General features: G+C 37.1%; 1 pseudogene; it reads right to left on the bottom strand.

The window, feature by feature from the left end:
• Nucleotides 1-13710: 13710 nt before the first annotated feature.
• LOC104848849 lies at nt 13711-15581 on the bottom strand (annotated as a pseudogene).
• Nucleotides 15582-21959: the final 6378 nt, after the last annotated feature.

The raw sequence follows: 21959 nt of genomic DNA, 5'->3' as shown, positions 1-21959 counted from the left end.
TTCTCATCTTCATAACATCAGAGAAAACAGCTCATCAAATCAACGGCAATGCTTTACCCCAACTGATACAACCAGCGACACATTAAGATCAAGCACAACTTGGACACTGACCACCTGTGGTAGTCACCAGTCTATCACCCTTAAATCATTTGGATTAAATTGAAATCAAGAAGCAGTCCAGAACATGTCTGCAGTGAACAAAATTTCAGTATAGTGTATTTTCCATTTAATGTCTCAGACAGAGCGAGGATGCAAGACCCCTGATCTCAGTTAGCTGTTGGCTAAACCCCATGATGCTAACTGACCTTGGGCTGCAAAGCCCAGATTGAGTTCCCCAACCTTCTGAATGGTTGAACTCCGCAACGTTCTATTACAGGTTTCCCACGCCCTTTCTTTAAAGATGTTCAATGTTGGGAACTCAGAAAAATACCCTTGATGACCACCTCTGCCTCTGCAGAGTGGGTCCAAAGAATGGCACAGTCAGGAGGTCTGAGAGTGCGGGGGGTGGAGGGAGCTTATGGGGGCTCGGGGGCGCCCATATGGCTACCTTCCTGGAGCTTGAGCAGTGGCAGCTGGGGCAGGAGCAGGCGCAGTTCTCCTTCCCTCGGTGGATCAGGGCCCAGACTACCTCCCGGTGCTTGAGCGATGGCTGCTGGGTTGGGAGCAGGCGTGGTTCTCCGGCTATTGATTTTTGAGTGTTGACTTTGTATCCAGCTACTCTACTGAATCTCTCAATTAATTCTAGAAGTATTTCGGCAGAGGTTTTGGGTCTCTATGTAAAGTGTTATATCATCAGCAAACAATGATATTTTAACTTCTTTCTTTCCTATCTTTATTCCTTTTATTTCTTTCTCTTGTCTAATTGCCCTGGCTAATGTTTCTAAAACTATATTGAACAGGAGTGGTGATAGTGAGCATCCTTGTCTTCTTCCTGATTTTAGCGTGAAGATTTGTAGCTTTTAATCATTTAGAATGATATTGGCTGTTGGTTTTTTCATAGATAGACTTTATCTATTCCAATTTTCTGTAGGTTTTTTTTTTTTTTTTTTGTACTGGGGATCAAACTCAGATCCTTTTGCTTGTGAAGCAGGCAGTTGAACTACGGAGCTGAATACCCAGCCCTTGGTAGGGTTTTTTAATCATGAATGGGTCTTGAATTTTGTTGAATGCTTTTTCTACATCTATTGAGATGATTGTATGTTTTTGTCCTTATCTCTTTTGATATAGTGCATTACATTTATTGATTTGCATATGTTGAACAATCCTTGCATCCCTGGGATACATCTGACTTGGTCACGGTGTACGATTTTCTTGATGATTTTCTGTATGCTGTTTGCCAGTATCTTATTGAAGATTTTTGCATCTATGTTCATTAGGGAGATTTGCTTGTAGTTCTCTTTTTTGGTTGGGTCTTTCCTTGGTTTTGGAATCAAAGTAATACTTGCTTCCAGGAATGAATTTGGAAGTATTGCTTCCCTTTCAATTTCATTGAAGATTATAAAGAGTAGTGGTGATACAGGAGTAACACATAGTACTAAATATGTAAGGTCACATCTACGTGGGTTTGATTACAGAAACTAATAAAGTATTCTCTAAATAATAAAAAAAATAAGATAAGACTATAAGAGCAAGAAGCAATTTAAATATGTTCAGGGACCATTTTCATCTCCAGAATTAAGGATTATTTTAATCTTATATTATTGCCTTTTCTCTTTTACTTTCCTTTTTAGTTTTATTTTAGTATTCCCTACTTTTAATGTTCATACAGAGATTTCTTTAACTGAAATACCAAATAGTCTCTTTGGTGTGAAAAACTATAATAGTACACAGGATCCTAATGAGATAATTAATAATGTGAAATAGGAAGTAAAGGGCTAAAGGTGTAGGGAAAGTGGGAAAGGTGGGGGAAAGGTAATAAGGGAGAGGCAAAAAATATGAGAAACTTAAAAAATGGAAATAAAGTGTTTGTAAATGGGGAGGGGAAAAGAGGATGAAGGCAGGGCAGGGACAAGGAGAAAAATGAGAATCAAGACCTATTATGTAAAGGTACAGAATTCCAATGATGAATGTAACTGTATTGTATACCTAGATTGTACCAATAAACTCAATAAAAAGAAAAAAAAGAGTAGTGGTGATAATTCTTCACTAAATGTCTTATAGAATTTAGCAGTGAAGCCATCAGAACCTGTGCTTTTCTTTGTTGGCAATGTTTTCATCACATTTTCAATTGCTCTGAATATAATTGGGGAGTTTAGACTTTTTATATTTTCTTCATTCAACTTTGGAAGTTCATATGTATCTAGGAATCTGTCCATTTTTTCTGTATTTTCCATTTTATTACAGGTTTTGGAAGTAGGTATTGAAGATCCTCTCAATTTCTGCTTGATCTTTTGTGACTTCACCTTTTTCATTCCTAACTGAATGAATTTGAGCCTTTTCTTTCCTTTTTTGATAAGGTTGGCTAAGGGTTTTTCAATTGTATTTATTCTTTCAAAAAACCAACACTTTGATTCATTGATTTTTTTCTGTAGTTCTCTTAGTCTCCATTGAATTAATTTCTGCTCTGTTCTTTATAATTCCCTCCCCTGTATGAGCTTTTGGTTTAACTTGCTCTTCTTTTTCTAGAAGTTTAAGGTTAAGCACTAGGGTGTTTATTTTAGCTCACTCTGGTTTCTTAGTATGGACATTTACTGCTATGAATATCCCTCCTAGAACTGCTTTTATTGTGTCTCATAGATTCCTGTATGTTGTACTGGCATAATCATTAATTGTAGAAACTGTCTAACTTCTTCTGTGACCCAAAGGTTGTTCGGCAGGGTGTTATTTAATTTCCATGCGTTTGTGACGTTCTTGTGGTTTCTTAGGCTATTGATCTCCAGTTTAATTGCCCTATGGTCTGATAATATACAAGGGGTAACTTCAATTATTTTGCATTTACTTAAGCATGTTGTATTAGCTAGCATATGATCTATTTTGGAGAATGACCTGTGTGCAGATGAAAGATGTATATTCTGATTTTGTGGGGTGGAAAACTCTGTAGACATCTACTAAGTCCATTTGTTCTAAGACTTGGTTCCATTATGTTATTTTGTTTTTGATTTTTTGTTTAGATGATCTATCTATTTGTGTTAGTGGAGTATAGAAGCCACCCAATAAAATTGTATTACTGCTCCTTTCATTTTTCGTACCATTAATATTTGTTTTGTACAGTTGGGGCATTTGTATTTGGTGCATATATATTTATGATTGTCATTTCTTCCTCTCGTATTGTTCCCTTCAGAAGGATGTAGTGGCCTTCTTTGTCTCTTCTAATTAGAATTGGTTTGAAATGTATTCTGTCTGCAAATAAGATAGCTACCCCTGCTTTTTCCTGAGCCCCTTTTGAATGGAGAACTGATTCCATCCTTTTACTCTCAGTCTGTGAATTTATTTTTGGATTAGGTGGGATTTGTTTATACAGAATAATGTTGGATTCTACTTCCTAATCCCTTCCACCAGCCTGTTTAATTTGATTGGTGAATTGAGGCCATTAACATTGATGGTTATAACTGTTATATATTGGCTTTTCATTGTCCTGTTATTTTCCTGTTGTTGGTTCTTTTATTTTTCATTTTTCCTTCTCCATTTAATTTCTTGCCTTGCCTGGCATATTTGCTCTTTTGCCCCTAATGGAGTTGTGGTTTTCATTTTCTTTTTCTAGGATATCATTTAGAAGTTTTTGGAGTTCCAGTCCAGTGTTTATGAAATTTTTCAGGTGTTCTTTGTCATATAAGTATCTTATTTCCTCACCAATTTTAAAAAAGAATTTTGCAGGATACATCAGTCTAGGATGGAGGTTGTTTTCTTTTATTGCTTGAAATATCTCACTTAATGCTCTCCTTGACCTAAGGGGTTTGTGTTGAAGTCTACTGTGATTCTGATGGTTTTTTTTTTTGTATGTAATTTGTTTCTTTTCTCTAACTGCTTGCAGTATTTTGTTCTCCTGTTGGGTTTCTGGGATCTAGACTATTATATGTCTATGTTTAGATTTTTTTTTATCATGGCTAATTGTAGTCCTATATATGCATTACTTATCTGCATGTGAAATTCTTTCCCTCTGGAAGTTTTCTGTCATTAATTCTGTGAACATTTTTTTAAATGTTATTTGAATGTTCTCTTGCTACCTCATGAACTCCTATCAGTCTTATGTTATTCTTCCTTGCAGCATCTAGGAGTTGTTGGGTCAATTTCTCATGATCCCTTACAGTTTTTAAGATATCTCTCTTTTCATGGTCACTGAATGAAATTGCACCTTCCCATTCATTCATTCTGCTGCAAATGCTTTTGATAGAGTTTTTAATCTCCTGGATATCTATTTGAATCTGTTTCATGGATTCCATTTCTTTCCTATATGGGGCATTAAAGGTTTCCATTTCTTTCCTATGGTGGGCATTCATGGCTTCTATCATGGTCCTGAGATCTTTTTTTTTTTTTTTTTTGTCTATCTCTGTTCCAGAGTCTTTAATCATGACTTTCATTGTGCTCACCATCTCTGTAGCTATCTGGGAAAATATTTCTGTTTTGAATTTTTTTAGAACCTGATTGATCTGTTTTATTATTTCCTGTGCTATGAGTTCAGGTGTCCTGGTGGTTGATTGTCAGATTTTCCACCTCATTTCCCATAGAATTTGCTTTTGGTGAACTGGAAGTCTGCATTTATGCCTTGCTTAAGTGTTTTCTCATTGTTATTTCATTTGTTGGGCTGTCCTTGGTTTAATTCCTGTGTTAGTACTTTGACCTTCCTGATATAGCTGATCTTTAGGTTTTGAGCCTCTAATGACTCAGAGACACACTCATTTTCATAATATCACAAAGGACAACTCATTAAATCAATCACAACCCTTTAGCCCAATTGATACATTCAGCAGCACAAGAGCATCAAGCACAGCTTAGAAATTGACCATTTGTGGTAGTTATTAATCTATCACCTTTAACCATGTGAATTAAATAAAAATTGGGGACCAGCACAAAATATGTTTATAGTGAATAAACTCTTCAATATAGTAAGTTTACATAAGAGGTGGTGAAGGGAGGGCAGCAACAAGGAGAAAAATTTAGAAGCAAAATCTGTCATGTAAAGCTACAGGATCCCAGTAATGAATGTAACTGCACTGTATACCTAAAATGTAACAATAAACTCAATGAAAAAACATATAATAACTTTACCCCCTGAGGATGAGAACTTAGAAGGAGGTGGGAGGAGAGAAATAGGTAAAAGAATAGGAGAAGGTTTCAAGTGAAGGCAGAGGACACAGGATGATCACACAAACTCTAGGAAATTGTTAAGACAAGAGGGAAAGATAGAGTGCATGAACAAAACAAGAACAGAACAATTTAACAGAAATAGGGAAGCTGTAAATTGTACTCACTTTCCTTTGAAACTAATGACCATTAAGTGAAGGATAAAGACAAAAGAAAAAGAAAGAAGAAATCTGAATTAGGGCAGGAACAGGAACAAAAAGGGAGATGTAGAATAACTTGGGGGAGCAAGAGACTGAGTGGGAAAAGAAGAAAAAAAAGGAAGAATTTGCAGAATGGGAAAATATAAAATTATCAAAATACAAATTAGAAATAAGGGAAAAATAAAAATATTTGGAGAGCCTCTTTCAGGGTATATTTCTGCTGTCACAGTAGACAATGTGGGCAGCAATTCAGAACTAAGGCAATTCGTCTCAGCTAGCCAATGGCAGACCCCTGAGAGTCAGGCTGAATTCTGGTTGCAAGGCCCAATTTGGGCTTCCTGACTTCCTGCAGTTTTGGACTCTGCAAGGTTCTACTGCAGGTCCCAGCTGCCCTTCCCCTGAAGATAGTCCAAGTTGTGCTGGAAGGTGGTGATCCCCCCAACTTACCAAACTTACCAACTATGGAATTCTGATGTGGCTTTACTGCTGTTGTTCACTTCTGTTGTATCTTCTGGAGCTGAGTAATATGGCTTTTATGACCACCTGTGTCTCTACAGTGTAGATCAAGGTACTGGCACAGCCAGGAGCCCTGAGAGCGGGGGCGGGGTGCAGAGGTGCCCCTGCTTGGTGGTCAGTTCTCACTGTTCTGCTAGGATGGAGGCCTGGGGCACTGGAGGTGGAGGAGGAGAAGCCACGAGCCTCCTGCTTGACTCTGTGATGAGCAGTTCTCACTGGTCTGCTGGGATGGAGGAGGAGAAGCCATGAGCTCCCCACATAGTTTTGCAGTGGGCAGTTCTCCATCATTATGGAAATTTAAAGGCTCAAATCTCCTTTACTTCAGATAATTTTGTCTGATCATCTCAGATTTTCAATTTGCAATAATCCTGCTATTTAAAATGTGTAGTAGTTCATCTTCTTATTTTGTCAAATTTTACTTCTGTCTCTTATCTCTCACAGATAGCAATCTTGAAAGCACTTTTGCTATGATTTTGATATTGAATATCCTCCAAAAGCCCATAGGTTAAGACTTGATCTCTAGGGTGGTGATCTTCAGGTGGCAGGATGTAGTGGAATATCTTTAGGTCATGTGATTATGTGTTCATACACATGCTGCTGCCATAATATGCTATTATACACAAACCTCACCTGAGACCAAGACAAAGAATTTGATATTATAAACATGAAATTGTATTTTTAGTAAAATAAAGAAGAAAAACTGGGATATAACTGAGGGTTTTAAAGAGAGTTGTGGAGAAGTTCCAGACTTCTGGGAAGATGGCAGAATTGTAAGCAGAAATAAATTAGCCTCTCCAAAGATTTGGAATCCAGACACTGAAAAATAACAACTTGGGGAAGTAAGGCAGGAGGGAATTGCATCCCTGGGATCCAGGAACGATATGTAAGGGAAATTGGAGCCTACAGAAAATTGGATATTGGAAATTGGAAATTGGAGGAAAGTGGAAACTACAAACTTTCTCCCTGGCTCCTGGATTGTGGAAAGAGAAAGAAAGATGGATCTATGCAGATAAAGTGAAAGTGGGTGACTCCACAGGCTGTCAGAGAGCAATGTATCAGTGGAATGGAGCAGTGAATGTTGTACATAGCTGAATGTTGTACATAGCAGATGTTGTACAATAGCTCATTGGTAACTCTAGTCCAAGCATCTGCCATGCCCACTGGAAACAGGACTTGGTAGACACCATTTTAGGAAGGAGCCAACTGAACCTGGGACTCAGAGCAGATGTGGATTGGCTTCTCCTCAAATTTGCAAGTATTAAACTTTCACAGTGACTGGGTGAAGTACCACCACAGGACAGTCCCATGGTCAGGGAGCTGTAACGAGGCCAGGAAGATACATCAAAGCTTTTATGGGCAAAGAGACTCAGGCTTTGTCCTCATTAAGAGAGGCCAGATTCAATAAGAGTTTCTGTGTATTTGAAAGTTCCAAGATGGAACTTTGCCCTAATCTCACTGCCAGAGATTATGCAAAATGGATCTGGGAGCTAACCACTATCCTTTTCTACCAGTGAGAAGAGAGACACATCTTGAATTGGACACTCCCACAAAATTGTAGACCCCAAAAGATAACCACTGGCTTGAAATCAAGGAGTTTTTTTTTCCCCTCATTGAGTTTATTGGTACATTTTAGGTATACAGTACAGTCACATTCGTTATTGGGATCTAGTACATTTACATGACAGGTCTTGGTGGTCTTTGGTTATGTTGTTCTTTGTTTTTATTGCTTTTTTGTGTGAATGGTATTTTTGATTTTAGGGATTTTTCTTTGCTCTTTTTTTTTGTTTTCTTCCACATTCCTTCACTCCTGTCTTCCTCACCAGTTTCCTGAGAATTGAGTAATCTTCCTTTGTCCCTCAGCCTCACTTTTAATCTGTTTTACTTATTTCAATTCTCTTTTTCCCCCTTTTCCCTTTTCAATTTTCTCAACTTATGGTAAAATCACTTTATTTATTGGATAGAGTAGATATTTAGTGGATATAGTTGTCTGATTTGTCATAGATTTTGTTACACAACTGTAAATATGTACCAAGGATTAAAGGTGGCAAATTATTAATTATCACAGTTTTTCCTTTTCCAGTTTGTGTTTAATGGTATTGTTATTATTAAGCCTTTACCAAGGTGACATATTTGTGATAAATGTATATTCTTTGTGGGCAAATACCTAGACTGTCTGGAAGGAGTAATAAATAATGTTACAGACCAATACCAAAGAACTGGGTGCTGGGGAAAACAAGCCTTTCATCACTAATAAACAGAACAGGTAGGATTTTGGGATAGACTCAAAGGCAAAAAGCCAGCTATGATTAGAAACTTCTTGAAAAGTGGTCATTTCCTAAAGAAGTCTTGATAACACTAATAAAACTGCCTACCATACAAGGTTTGATGCAAAAAAATAAAAAAATATAAAATGTGAAAATGCAGAAGCTAGATGGAACCCAACACCTCCAAATCACTTGAGGCAAATTCAGGGACATTGAGGTGGAAGAAATAAAAAACTACCCTGGGCTAGCTCATTGGCACCATGCTTGACTCGCAAGTGCAAGGCCCTGAGTTTTATCTCCGATACTGGGGGAAAAAAGGAAAAAAAAAAGGCATCCAGCTTAACTTTATGAAATGGTAGTAGCAGAAGAAACAAAGCAGATGAATAAATTTCTTTTTTATTTTTCCTCATTGAGTTTATTGGTACATTTTAGGTATACAGTACAATTACATTCATTATTGGGATCTTATTACCATTACATGACAGGTCTTGGTTCTCATTTTTTCCCCTTGTCCCTTCCCTCCCCTCACACCCTCCTCCCCTTCCCATTTACAAACACTTTATTTCCATTTGTTCATTTTCTCCTATGTTTTCTTTCCCTTATTACCTTTCCCCTACCCTTCCCACTTTCCCTATACCTTTAGCCCTTTTGTTCCTATTTCATATTGTCAATAATCTCATTAGGATCTTATATACTATTATAGTTTGTTCACACCAGAGAAACTATTCAGTATTTACACATGTGTGACTTATTTATTTCACTTAGGAGTATATCCTCAATATATATATCCATTTTCCTATGAATGAATCTGATTTCTCACTCTTTATGGCTGAGTAGAGATGAATAAATTTCTTGACAAAACAAAAACAGATATAATTACACAGATAATTAAAGAGATGCTGACCCTACTGAAGATATGGTTAGTAAATCTAGAGTAGATACAGATAGAAAAAAAATAGAGGAGCTTAGGAAAAACAGGGAAACCAAAGGAGATTCAAAGAGATATGCAGAAAATTAAAATTTCTATGGGTTGAATAAATAAACTAATTGTTTATTTATTGAAACTATACACAGCAGAATCATCCAACATAATGATAGAATATCAGCTATAGAAGAGAGCTTTGCAGTTGGCAATCATCAACTGAAGATAGAAGAGAGGTTTGCAGTTGACAATCATCAACTGAAATACTTCTTAAAAATAGCAAGGGACCACGAAATCTCAATCTAATAGCTGCAAGATAATGTAAAGAAGAATAATATAATGTTAATTGCAATCAATGAAAAAGCAGAAGATAACACAAATGACAAAAAAAAAACTGTTCAAAGTAGTAGCAGAAAACTTTCCAAGCATGGAAAAAGAATTTGAAATAGAGATAAATGAGGCATGTACAACTCCAAATAGATACTATCAGAAAAAAATATATAGCAAGGCATATAATAGTCAAGATTCCAGAAATTCAGCCTAAGAACAGAATATTAAAAGTGGTTATGCAAAAGAAACAAATCAATTATAATGAAAACCAATCGTAATCATAGCAGACTTCTCAAGATAAACCCTTAAATTAAAAAAAAAGCTTGGAGCTTGGAGTGCAGTATTTCAATCCTTGAAACAAAATAACCTCCAACCCAGACTTCTGGACCCTGCCCAATTATCTTTCAAAATTAGTGAAAAGGGGCTGAGGATTTAGCTCAGTGGTTCTGTCACCTGCCTCACAAGCACAAGGTCCTGAGTTCAATCCTTGGTACAAAAATAATTAATGAAGTATTAAGATATTTTCACGGTGAACACATGAAGAGATTCATGACAGCCAAATCAGCACTCCAAAATGTTCTGAAGGATAACCTAGGAAGAGAAAACAAAGATAAAAAATCCAAAACTCCCAATAGTATGAATTCAGGAAACAAGGCAAACAATTAAATAAAAGAAAAAGAAAGGAAACTGAAAAAGAAAAAAAAAGTAACATGATGAAGATAAGTCAGTACATATCACTTATAATCATTAGTATGAATGCCCTCAATTCACCAATTAAAAAAAAAAACCAGTTGGCCAAATGGATGAAGAAATAAGATTCAACATGAGGATATACTCCTAAGTGAAATAAAGAAGTCACACATGTGTAAATACCGAATAGTTCCACTGGTGTAAAGAACTATAACAGTACATAAGATCCTAATGAGATAATTGACCATATGAAATAGGAAGAAAAGAACTAACGGTGTAGGGAAAGTGGGAAGGGTAGGGGAAAGGTAATAAGGGAAAAGAAAAAAATAGGACAAAATGAAAAAATGGAAATAAAGTGTTTGTAAATGGGGAGGGGAAGAGTGGGTGATGGGAGGGCAGGGACAAGGGGAAAAATGAGAACCAAGACCTGTCATGTAAAGGTACAAGATCCCAATAATGAATGTAATTGTACTGTATACCTAAAATGTACCAATAAATTCAATAAAAGAAAAAAAAAAGATTCAACAGTGTGCTGCTCCATACAAACACTCTGTACAACAGGAACACAGAAATGAAAAAGAGTACCTATTCTATTTGCATACAATGTGGATTTTAGGCCAAGACTGATAAAAAGGGTCAAAGAAGGTCGTTATATACTTGTCAAGGGAAAAATCAAAGAAGAAATAACAATCATAAATATAAATACATTAAATAGGCAAACTCAACCATTAAATACAAACACTAATAGACATGAAAAATAAGATGAGCATAAATACAATCAAATTGGAGAACCTTAATACCCTGCTGTCACAAATAGATCGTCTAGACAAAATATGAACAAAGAAATGTCAGAGCTGAACCAAACATTTGGATAAACGTACTAAGTAAACAGATACAGAGTGCTCTACACAACAACGGAATACACATTCTTTTCACCAAAACATGAGACTTTCTCCAAATTAGATTCCATATTAGTTTAAAGAACATGATTAAGTAAATGCAGAGGAATTGCAATATCCCACGTGTATTATCAGATCATACTATAATGTAATTGGGAATAAATGGAAAAACAAATCACAAAAGCTGCATAACACATGGAAATTAAATAATCCTCTCTCGAAGAGCAAATGGGTGACAATTGATATTAAAGAAGAAATTAGACATTTCTTTAATTGAACAACAATGCCAATACCACATACTGGAACCAATGGGACACAGTGACAGCAGTCCTATGAGAGAAGTTTATAGCAGTAAACTTCCACATCAGAAAAGCATTGCAAACTCAAATAAATAACCTAATATTGAACCTGAAGGTTCTAGAAAATATAGAACAAGCTAAACCCAAAGATATTTTAGGAGGGAAATTTTAACTATCAGAGCAGAAAATAATGCAATTGAAAGTAAGGAAATGATACAAAGAATCAATGAATTCAATAATTGGTAGTTTGAAGGATTAAATAAATTAGACAAACCCTTAGTGAACCTCACCAAACAAGGAAAGACCCAAATCCATGGAATTAGGAATAAAGGTGAAATCACAACAAATGCTGAAAAAATCCAAAGGATCATCAGCACTACTTTGAGAGCCTGTACTCTAATAAGATGGAAGATTCAGAAGAAATGGAAAGATTCCTAGATACATGTGAAATACCAAAGCTGAATCAAGAAAACATAAAGCTTATAAAAATTCTAATATCAATCAATGAAATTAAGGAAGTAATTAAAAACTAACAAAAAAGAAAAGTCTAGGTGCTGATTAACAGTTGAATTCTACAAGAACTTTAGAGAAGATCTAATGCCACTACTTCTCAGAGTCTTTAATAAAATTGAAAAGGAAGCAATACTCCCAAACTCATTCTGAGAACTTAGCATTACCTGGATATAAAAAGCAGAGAAAGCCCACCCCCCAAAAAACTACAGGCAATCATCACTAAGGAACACAGACACAAAAATTCTCTAAAGATACTGGCAAACAGAATGCAGCAAATTGTCATGAAGATTATACACCATGATGAAGTAGGATTCATCCAAGGGATGAATGGATGATTAAACACATGTTAAGCAATAAATGGAATATACTATATCAATGCAGTCAAGTGCAAAAACCACATGATCACCTCTTTTTATGCAGAAAAAGCATTTGATAAAGTCCATCACCCATTCATGATAAAAACGCTGAAGAAAATAGGTATATAGCAGGTCTTTTTGCTAAATCTGATATAAGTACTCTGTGACAAATCAACAGCCAACATCATAGTAAATGGTAAAAAAACTGAAAGCTATAAGTCATTCTGAAATCAGAAAAAAGAAACAACTGAAATTTCATCAAATTACAAAGCTTTGGCATAACCTAAGTTACCACCAACAGACTGAAGAAATGATGCACAGAAAACTACTTCTCTAAAAAAGGACTAATATATGGAATAAAGAACTCAAAGAATCAGACAGCCCTAATTTGGAAACCCAATCCAAAAAATGGACATCTGAAATCAATAGACATTTCTCAGATGAAGAAGTGGAAATAGCAAATAGATACATGAAAAAAAAGTTCAGCTTCAATTCTCATTCATGAAATGCAAATTAAAACAGCACTTAGATTCCATCTCACTTTACAAAGAATAGCTATCCTAAATAAATCAGCCAATAAAAAATACTGGTAAAGCTGTGGGGGAAAATAAACCTTTTTTTACTGTATGTGGGTGTATAAATTGGTACATCAAATGTGGAAATCAGTATGGAGACTCCTCAAAAAACTAAAACTGGAGGTTCCATTTGACCCAGATATTCCCCTTCTAGGTATCTTCGCAAAAGTGTTAAAAAGCATCATACAATGGTGCACACCAGTATTAAAAGCGGTAAAATTTATAATAGTTACATATATTTGAAAAAAAGCCCATATGCCCATCAAATGAATACATAAAGAAATGTGGTTTTTTATACAGTGGAAAACTACTCTGCCATGAAAAGCAAACATGAAACAAACAACTTGACAAATTTTTAGATAAATGGATGCACCTCAAGAACATAATTTTAAGTGAAATAAGTTAAACATACAAGATTAAATATCACAATTTTTGTCTTGTGTGAGAAGCCCAATGATAAATAAGGAGCAAAATGGAGGATACATATTTGGAAGTAGGGAGAATATATTCAAATGGGGAAGGTAATAGAGGAGAGGGGTGGGGGGAGGGTAAAAAGGTAAAATATTTATTTATTTTTTTTCAGCTTTAATTGAGTTTATTGATTTTAATGGTATTTTTATAGCACAAAATGATTCAACTGAGAAAGGCAGAAGTAAGATAATACAAATATAAGTTATGCTGTTGTAAATTCCCTCACCACTAGATGCAGAGAAGGAGCAATTATCCTACTAGTAGTCTTCCCATTTCTAGTCCTCCTGAAGGCACAGATGTATCCAGCAGAGGTTTCTCCTGGGCTCCAGGCCTGACTTATGAACAAGCACTGTGAGACTCAGATTCATCCATCTCTGTGGAGCCAAAGCCAGGCCCTCCACCCTACAGGACCCTTCAACTGCTCCCAGCCCCCTTCAGACTTTCTGATTCCTTCTCTCCCTCTGGCCTTTAATTCTGAGAAGCTTCTTCTTGAGGTCCTTCTGCCCCTCAGCTTCTTCTCCTCCACCTTCTGCTTCACTCTGGCATGCTCCTTATTGTGCAGACGCTGCTGCTCCTTGGCCTTCTTCACTTTCTGGCTGTTCACTTTGCTCAAAGCATCCAGCAGTGCCAGGTTCTACCTCTCATGAGGCTCTTGGATGACAGCTGGCCTCCACCCTGGGCACCTTGCCAGCCTTTGCTTAGAGCTTGGGCTTGTTCTTAAATGGCATAGCCTTCTACAAGGCTTTGGGAATGTGCAGTGAGTTAAAATGCTTCTTTTGCCTCAGGATTGACTTATACAGAGAATCTTTGTTGGTCTTCAGCTTGATCCTTTGGTCAAGCCTGAGTTGATCTGTGGTCCACATTCTGGACCACGTGTTTTTTTCACCCACAGGTTTCAGCAGAGATGTAACTCATTTATAAAAGGCTGGGATGGACACAGGGTACCATGTTCTCATGAAGATATCATTCATCAGTATCTTTCCCTCGAAGCTGGCCTAGAAAGCTCCCTCTGGAGCCTGCAGTGCTTTCTTGATCTGTCCCCTAATTCCACTGACAGTCCAAATTGCAGCACCTTCAAATTTGGCCGCTACCAAGGAAGAATTAAACATTCCCTTAATAAATGAAGTATTCTTGAAAATTTTATGTGGAAAACCAGTTAGCTTTAATTTTTTTTCACAATTTTTATGGACTTATCCAGATCAAGGACAACTCTTGTGCAGCTATCCAGAAATCAGGCACTTCACCGACAGAGTGTATTGCCAAGAACCCAGTTCCTTGTTGAGTGATAGGACCTCAAAACATTCCTCCACAGTGCATGTGCTGTGGGGTGTATTTCAGAAGCCTCTGTTGTCCCATTGTGGTCTTCAATGTAATAAAGTGGGATGGTCTGAAATCTCCTCCACCCAACCGAAAAAATGACTGGATCTCTGGACTTCAGGATTTTCTTATACCAGCGATGTTTCTTCAGAAGCTTCTACACATACCCCATGTTGCCCTCTCTGTTGCCCAAGCCACCAAGAATTACTGGGTAATGGGGGTCAAAGTTCATGACAAATTCACACAGTATGTCTTCAATTGCAATTTGGACATAAATCCCAGGTCAAAAACCATACTGAACTTGAGTGTCATCATCTTGATCTTCAAATTCTGCTTGGTTAAGCTGTGCTTGTTTCAGCATTTCTCCCTTAAGGTTGTCAAAATAAGTTTTTTCTCCATCCCATTCTGCATCAAACAGCTCCCTCAATTTTCTCTTCTACTCCAAGTGCTTTTTCTTGCTATCTTCCTCTGTGCTGGGGTGAGTTTCTTCCTTAACTTCTCCCTCTTCATCTACAGTCTGAGCATCCAGATCTGACTTTCCTTATGCACATCCCCTGCTTCTAGGTCTTCAGAATCACCAAAGAGCTCATCATCTTCTGCTAAGATCTTGGCTTCTTCCTTGTCCTCTTCCCACTTACCTGTCATGAAGCAGTCTTGGATATTGTTCATAACCTCCTTCAACTTCCAATTGTGAGGTGTTTCCACAGGAAACCTTGAGCAGTCCAAAGCATCAGCCTTGTACTTGGATCCTCCATTAGGCTTCCTGATGTGGAACAGCCCTCCCAGCTCTTCTTGAGTATCTCCATCATCATCTTCAGCATCTTCTATCACTGTACCATGAAAAAAGATTTCGAAGGATTGGCCCTGCCTGCTGCTGCCACAGAAATGCTTCCACTGCCTTCCTGGAGAGGTCTTCTTTCCACTTCAGAGCCCCTGATGTTTCTGTGGAATAGTTATTTTCTTCCTTGTAATCTTCCTCGGAAGGTAAAATATTTTAATAAAAATTAATGAAAGGAAAATGGAAACAAATTTAAAATGGGGAGGAATGACGAGTTGACAGGAGGGGACTGGAATGGGAAAAAAGAATTAAGATATATTACAGATAGTTACATATTCGCTATGATGAATGTGATCATTATTTAGGGGAAAAATGGGACCCTTAGATAGTATTAGAGTAACGACACAGACCCTTTTAGAAGGGAGGAGAAAAGTAGCCTCTGTGACTAAGATCAAGCAGCTTTGTGGTTTTACTTCTGAAGTAACACACCCACCACACAACAGATAACCTTAGACTGGCTTTTAACTTCCTCTCCCCCCTTTGTGATTAAACTTCCTGAAATGCTCCTACACTGTGTCCTCTCATTGCCCTGATACACAGGGTAAATAAGCCCATTAACCAATTAAATTCAGACCCTCTGGGTGGGTGCTGTTCCCATCCCGTAAAGATAAAGATAAGAATGCTGCCTTATATCTAGCAGCCACCCAGCTCTGGAGACCTCAATTCCTGGAGCGGCAATAAATTTTTACTTTTACTTTGCTACAGTAAATCCACTTTTGCTCAGCACTATGACTCCTCTTCCTCGTTCTGGCCTCAAAACAGATTGGCATGGTGGAAGGGCATGGGCACAAACAAAAAACTGGTCATGGCATGGCTTTGGGGAAACAGAATAAAAGTAACTGACAAACTGAAAAGGAAGATACTTCCTTCTAGGCCATGCCTCCAGTGACCTGTCTTTTTTTTATCAGACCCCACCTCCTAACAACAAGTCAGCTGTTAACTCTCATCATCCAATCTCCTTCCAAAAGCCCTGCCCTTGAATGTATGCAGCTTTGGGGGAACAACTATGTATAAACTATAACATCCGGCAACAGATAGCAGTCAATGTACTGGATAATGTTAGTTGTACAGGTGGTGAGAAATAGTTCATTGAAAATTTATTTTTGGGCCAGGAATTTAGCTCAGTGATGCTGCTGCCTGCCTTGCAAGCACAAGATCCCAAGTTTGATCCCCAGTACGAATTCAAACAAGTTTGCATTTACAATTCTATAGTAAATAAAATACATGAGTATTTCATATAACATATAATATATAATGAATTTCTAAGAGTTATGAATCTATGTATAGCACACATTAAAATAGCTAAACAAACACTAAGAAAAACAAATACAATAAATCAAACCTTAGAATCTAGAGGATCTAAATAAGTCAGTTGTATAAATGTGATATAATACAATTGATACAGGGATAATATAGGGACCTTCAAATAACCCAAATAATATAAGGGAAATATTATAACTCCTAAACTGCTAGATGTCTGATACATCAAGTTTGTGTTCCCTAAAATCAAAGAAAGAATTCTGAGGAACAATGGAAGTTAAGAGTAGAAATTATTTATGGAGCGAAAGATAGATAGCTTCTAAGAGAGACAGAAGGGAACCCAGAAAGTGAGCTGCCACAGACTCCACTTACAGGAGAAGTTTTATATACAAAATCAAGACATGGGTATGACACCATGAGATGGGTACAATGTGGGACAAAATTATAGTCAACTAGTAAGATTACAAGTATTTTCACTTAGGGAATATTGATCCAATGGGGAAGCAAGTCACGCAAAAACAAAGACTTCATGGAAGGGATGGGCCAGGGACCTTCCCTAAGAGGGATAAATCAGGGTCTTGGTCCCCCACCCAGGTGACTGATGCCTATATAGAACACCAATCATTGTTGTTTATCACTGGGGAATAGATGTAATCATTTCATCTGTTTTAAAAAATTAATTTTATTGCTACATTTAAGGTATACAATATGACATTCATCATTGGAAAATTTTACCTTTACATATCAATCTTGGTTCTTATTTTTCCCCATCCCCCTGATCTCCCTTCAGCCCCTCCCTCCCTATCTATAAAGACTTTGTTTCCTTTTTTTATTTTCTCATAGTAACTCCATTCCCTTCTTTCCTTCCCCCTATCCCTTGCATTTTCCCTTCCCCTTTGCACATTTTTTCCTATTTCACATCATCTATTATAACTTTTACTCCTTATTTACATTCAGTTTGTCACACTAGAGAAACTATTCTGTATTTAGACATATGCATCCTATTTATCTCACTTAAGAGAATTGCCTCAATGTGCATCAATTTAGCTATAAATGTCTCTAGTTTCTCATTATATATGGCTGAGTAGTACTCCATTTTATTTTAAAAAAACACACATGTTTTACCCATTCTCCTGTTGATGGGCAATTGGGCTGTTTCCAAGTTTTAGCTATTACAGATTGTGCTGCTATGAACATGGGTGCACATAGATCACTGTGGCGTGATTCTTTTAATACTTTGGGGAAGACAACCAGCAGGGGAATAGCTGACTCAAATGGGACTTTCAATCCTAGTTTTTTGAACATGACTGGAAAATTGGTGACAAAGATATTTGGGGAAGAGTTATGTGGATAGACCTTTCTATATGGCCAAAAGAAGTACAAATATTTGTATTCCATGTAAATGTCCACTAAAATGTGACCTCAGCAGTAAAGAACCTTAACAATAAAGTGCATAGGATGACCTGTTCTGTAGATGATGGTCAACCTCTTTTTTTCAGCTACTTCTGACATTGCTTCATGGGCTAACAAATAGAGTGGCCAAGTTGACAGGGATGGATGTTATGCATGGGCTCAGTAACATGGACAACTACTCACCAACCCTGATTTGGCTAAAGTCATTGCCCAATATGCCAGCAGTGGAGACCAACACTGGAGTGATATGTCACCATTCATCAGGGTGATCAACCCTCAATGTGGGTCAGTGTGATTACATTGGACTGCTTCCATCATAGAAAGGACAGTACTTTGTCTTTTTTTTCCATAGACACTTATTCTGGAAACAGATTTGCCTTCTCTGCACATAATTCTTATCCTAAAAGTGCCATCCTTGGACTTCCAAAATGCCTCATCCACCATCATAGAATTCAACAGAGCATTGTTATTCGCCAAGTAACATATTTTATATTATTTATTGAGTTTATTTGTATATTTTAGGTATACAGTACAGTTACAATAATTATTGGGGTCTTGTACCTTTACATGACAGGTCTTGGTTCTCATTTTTTCCTCTTGTCCCTGCCCTCCCTTTACCCCCTCCTCCCCTCCCCATTTGCAAACACTTTATTTCCATTTGTTCATTTTGTCATATTTTTTTCTTTCCCCCTATTACCTTTCCCCTACCCTTCCCACTTTCCTACACCTTTAGCCCTTTTCTTCCTATTTCTCAGTGTCAATTATCTCATTAGGATCTTATGTATTATAGTTTTTCTCACCAGAAAATCTATTCGGTATTTAAACATGTGTGACTTTTTTATTTTACTTAGAAGTATATCCTCAATATGCATCCATTTTCCTATGAATGACTCTAATTTCTCATTCTTTGTGGCTGAGTAGTATTCCATTTTATTGAAAAACCACATCGTCTTTATCCAGTTTCCAACGAATGGGCAAATGGGCTGTTGCCAAGTTGTAGCTATTACAAACTGTGCCGCTATAAACATGGTTGCTCATACATCGCTGTGATATGATTCTTTTAGTTCTTTTGGAAAGATACCCAGCAGAGGGATGGCTGGGTCAAATGGAACCTCTAGTCCCAGCTCTTTGAGGTATCTCTATATTGATTTCCATAGTGGTTGCGCCAGTCTGCACTCCCACCAACAATGGAGAAGGGAGGAATACATTTTATGGCCAAAGAAGCGAGGCAATGGACACATGCTCAACGAATTCACTGGTCTTACAATGTTTCTCACCATCCAGAAGTGACTGGATTGATAGAAGTGTGAAATGGTCTTTTGAAAATGCAATTACAGTGTCAGCTATATGGAAATACGTTTCAGGGATGGGAAAGGTTTTTCAAAAGTTCTATATTCTTTGAATGTGTGGGCTATTATATGCCTCCTATTGCCCGGATTTAGGGGTCCATGAATCAAAGGGTAGAGTGGAAATTTTACAGCTCACCAATGATTACTTTGAACTGCAAGCTAGTCATTTTGGTTTCACACCTCTGAATAAAAAAGCTAGAAAGAGTGTTACAGTGTTGGCAGGGGTGATTGATCCAGCCTATCAAGGGACAACTAGACTTACTCCACAATGGAGCAAAGAATGAATACACTTGGACTGCAGTAGAACTCATAGGGCATCTGCTCATATTACCATGCCCTCTTATTTAAATCAATGGGAAGCTACAGCAATCCAATGTAGGCAGAATGACAAATGCTCCAAAGCCTTCAAGGAAAGAACTAAGACCCATTGAGGTGCTTGCTGAAGGCTAGTGGAATGCAGAAGATGTAGTAGAAGATAGCTCTGAATATCAGCTACAACTCTGTGATGAGTTATAGAAATGAGGGCTAATTGTAAGAGTTATCTCCTAATATAGTTCTTATGTAATATAATGTTGATAAACTTAATATTGGTTCTTAATATTGTTTCTATGTAATAATTTTCAAGTTATGAAGTGTTAAGTGTAAGTATCACATAAAGAAAACTTGCCTTCTATTCTAATGATGGAATTAGTGTATTTTTGTTTGTAAGCTTGATAGCTTTAACATGCTAGGCACAATTATGCCCAAGGGTGGATTGTAAGAGATAACCAATTCAGTAATAAATGCCCAATTACATTGGAACATTATAGTTCTGGATATGGCTGAAGGGACTTACTGATGACAGAAGATCCATCCTGGGTGTGAGTGTCACCCACCAATAGACTCGTTGCCTGAATGGAATAAAAGAAAATTAAGAAGGAAAGCTTGCTTCATTTTCTTTGGAGTAGCTGCAGTCTTCACCTTCATCTTGGACATGATCTCCTGATTTCCAGTGCTGACTCTTCAGCCAGCCAGGGCAGACCCTTCATCCTTCCACTGCAGATTCTTCCACCTAATGGTATGGACTCACACAGGATACTACGGTGAGCTCTATGCCTTCAACTGGATCTTTTCACTCTCCAGCACATGAACAGCCCTTTTTCAATCTTCCTACAGGACTCCGTGGGCAGTCATTGTAAGATTATCTTGTAAATACTTATGTGTTTGTATGTCTTGCATTAAATCTGTTTCTCTTGTAAGCAGTAACTGATATGATTTCCTTGGCTATAGTATGAAAGTCAGCTGCAATAATACTGTGAAAGACATGCTGGATATTTACATGCAAGATGAACTAATAACATACCACATTTAAGCATAGAAGAGATCTATTATTATAGTATGAGATATAAGACAAAGGAAACACTTTTTTCATTGTTTATAAGTACTTTTTAGGCATACAGTACAGTTACATTCATCATTGGGCTCTTGTAACTTTACATGATGTATCTTGGTTCCTATTTTTTCCCCATTCCTCTACCCTCACTTCACCCCCTCCTCCCTTCCATATTTACAATGACTTTGTTTCCATTTTTCCTTTTCTCATATTTTTCTTTTCCCTTCTTTCCTTTGCCCTACCCTTCCTGCTTCCCCTGCTCATTTAGCCATTTTCTTAAGACAAAGGAAATATTGGGCTAAGGTACGTATTTATTAAATGAAGATTACTTCCACAAACAAAGCAGTACTCATAAGTGATATCATAGACTTACACATCTAAAAATTCATAAAGCTTAATCATTTTACTTACTAGTAAAGATAGAGAGGGTGGTGAACCAGAGAATGAGATAAATTTTGAAGTATTAGTCTATAGGAGATTAAAACAGAAAAGTGAAATAGAACATCTTATTGAGGAGTAAAAGGAAATTAATAGTATTAGATAACAGCATCAGAAAGAAAAAGCAATAAAAAAGAAAACACAACAAAATAAGTACAAAACCCAAAAATAAGCAGGAAAAAATAAAAAAGAAGAAAGAAAAGATATAGAAAAATAATGAACCCCACAAAATACAATGAAGGGAAAACAAAAGATTGAGTATGGGCTGGGGATTTATGTCATCATTTCCACTACCTGCCTCACAAGTGTAAGGTTCTGAGTTCGATCCCCAGTACCAAAAAAAAAAAAAAAAAAAAAAAAAAAAAAAAAAAAAAAAAATTTTCACTTTCTTATTAATGTGTGATTTCTTTTTTTTTTCTTTTCTGAGACAGGGTCTCACTATGTAGTTGAGACTGACCTGGAACTCACTATGTAGCCCAGGCTGGTCTCGAACTCAGAAATCCTCCTGCCTCAACCTCCCAAGTGCTGGGATTACAGGCATGTGCCACCATGCCTGGCTCCAATAATGTGTGATTTCTTTTCAGTATCTGCAGTTATGGAATCCAAAAGTCACAATTTTCTATACCTAGCTTTACTGCTTGTGGGTTGATGAGATCCTCCTCATTCTCTGGAGGACCCTGTCCATGCACCTCAGGC

This window comes from Fukomys damarensis, unplaced genomic scaffold (genome assembly GCF_012274545.1).
Source record: "Fukomys damarensis isolate Sample0158 unplaced genomic scaffold, DMR_v1.0_HiC HiC_scaffold_39, whole genome shotgun sequence".
Taxonomy (NCBI): domain Eukaryota; kingdom Metazoa; phylum Chordata; class Mammalia; order Rodentia; family Bathyergidae; genus Fukomys; species Fukomys damarensis.
This window is presented reverse-complemented; position numbering and strand designations above follow the sequence as displayed.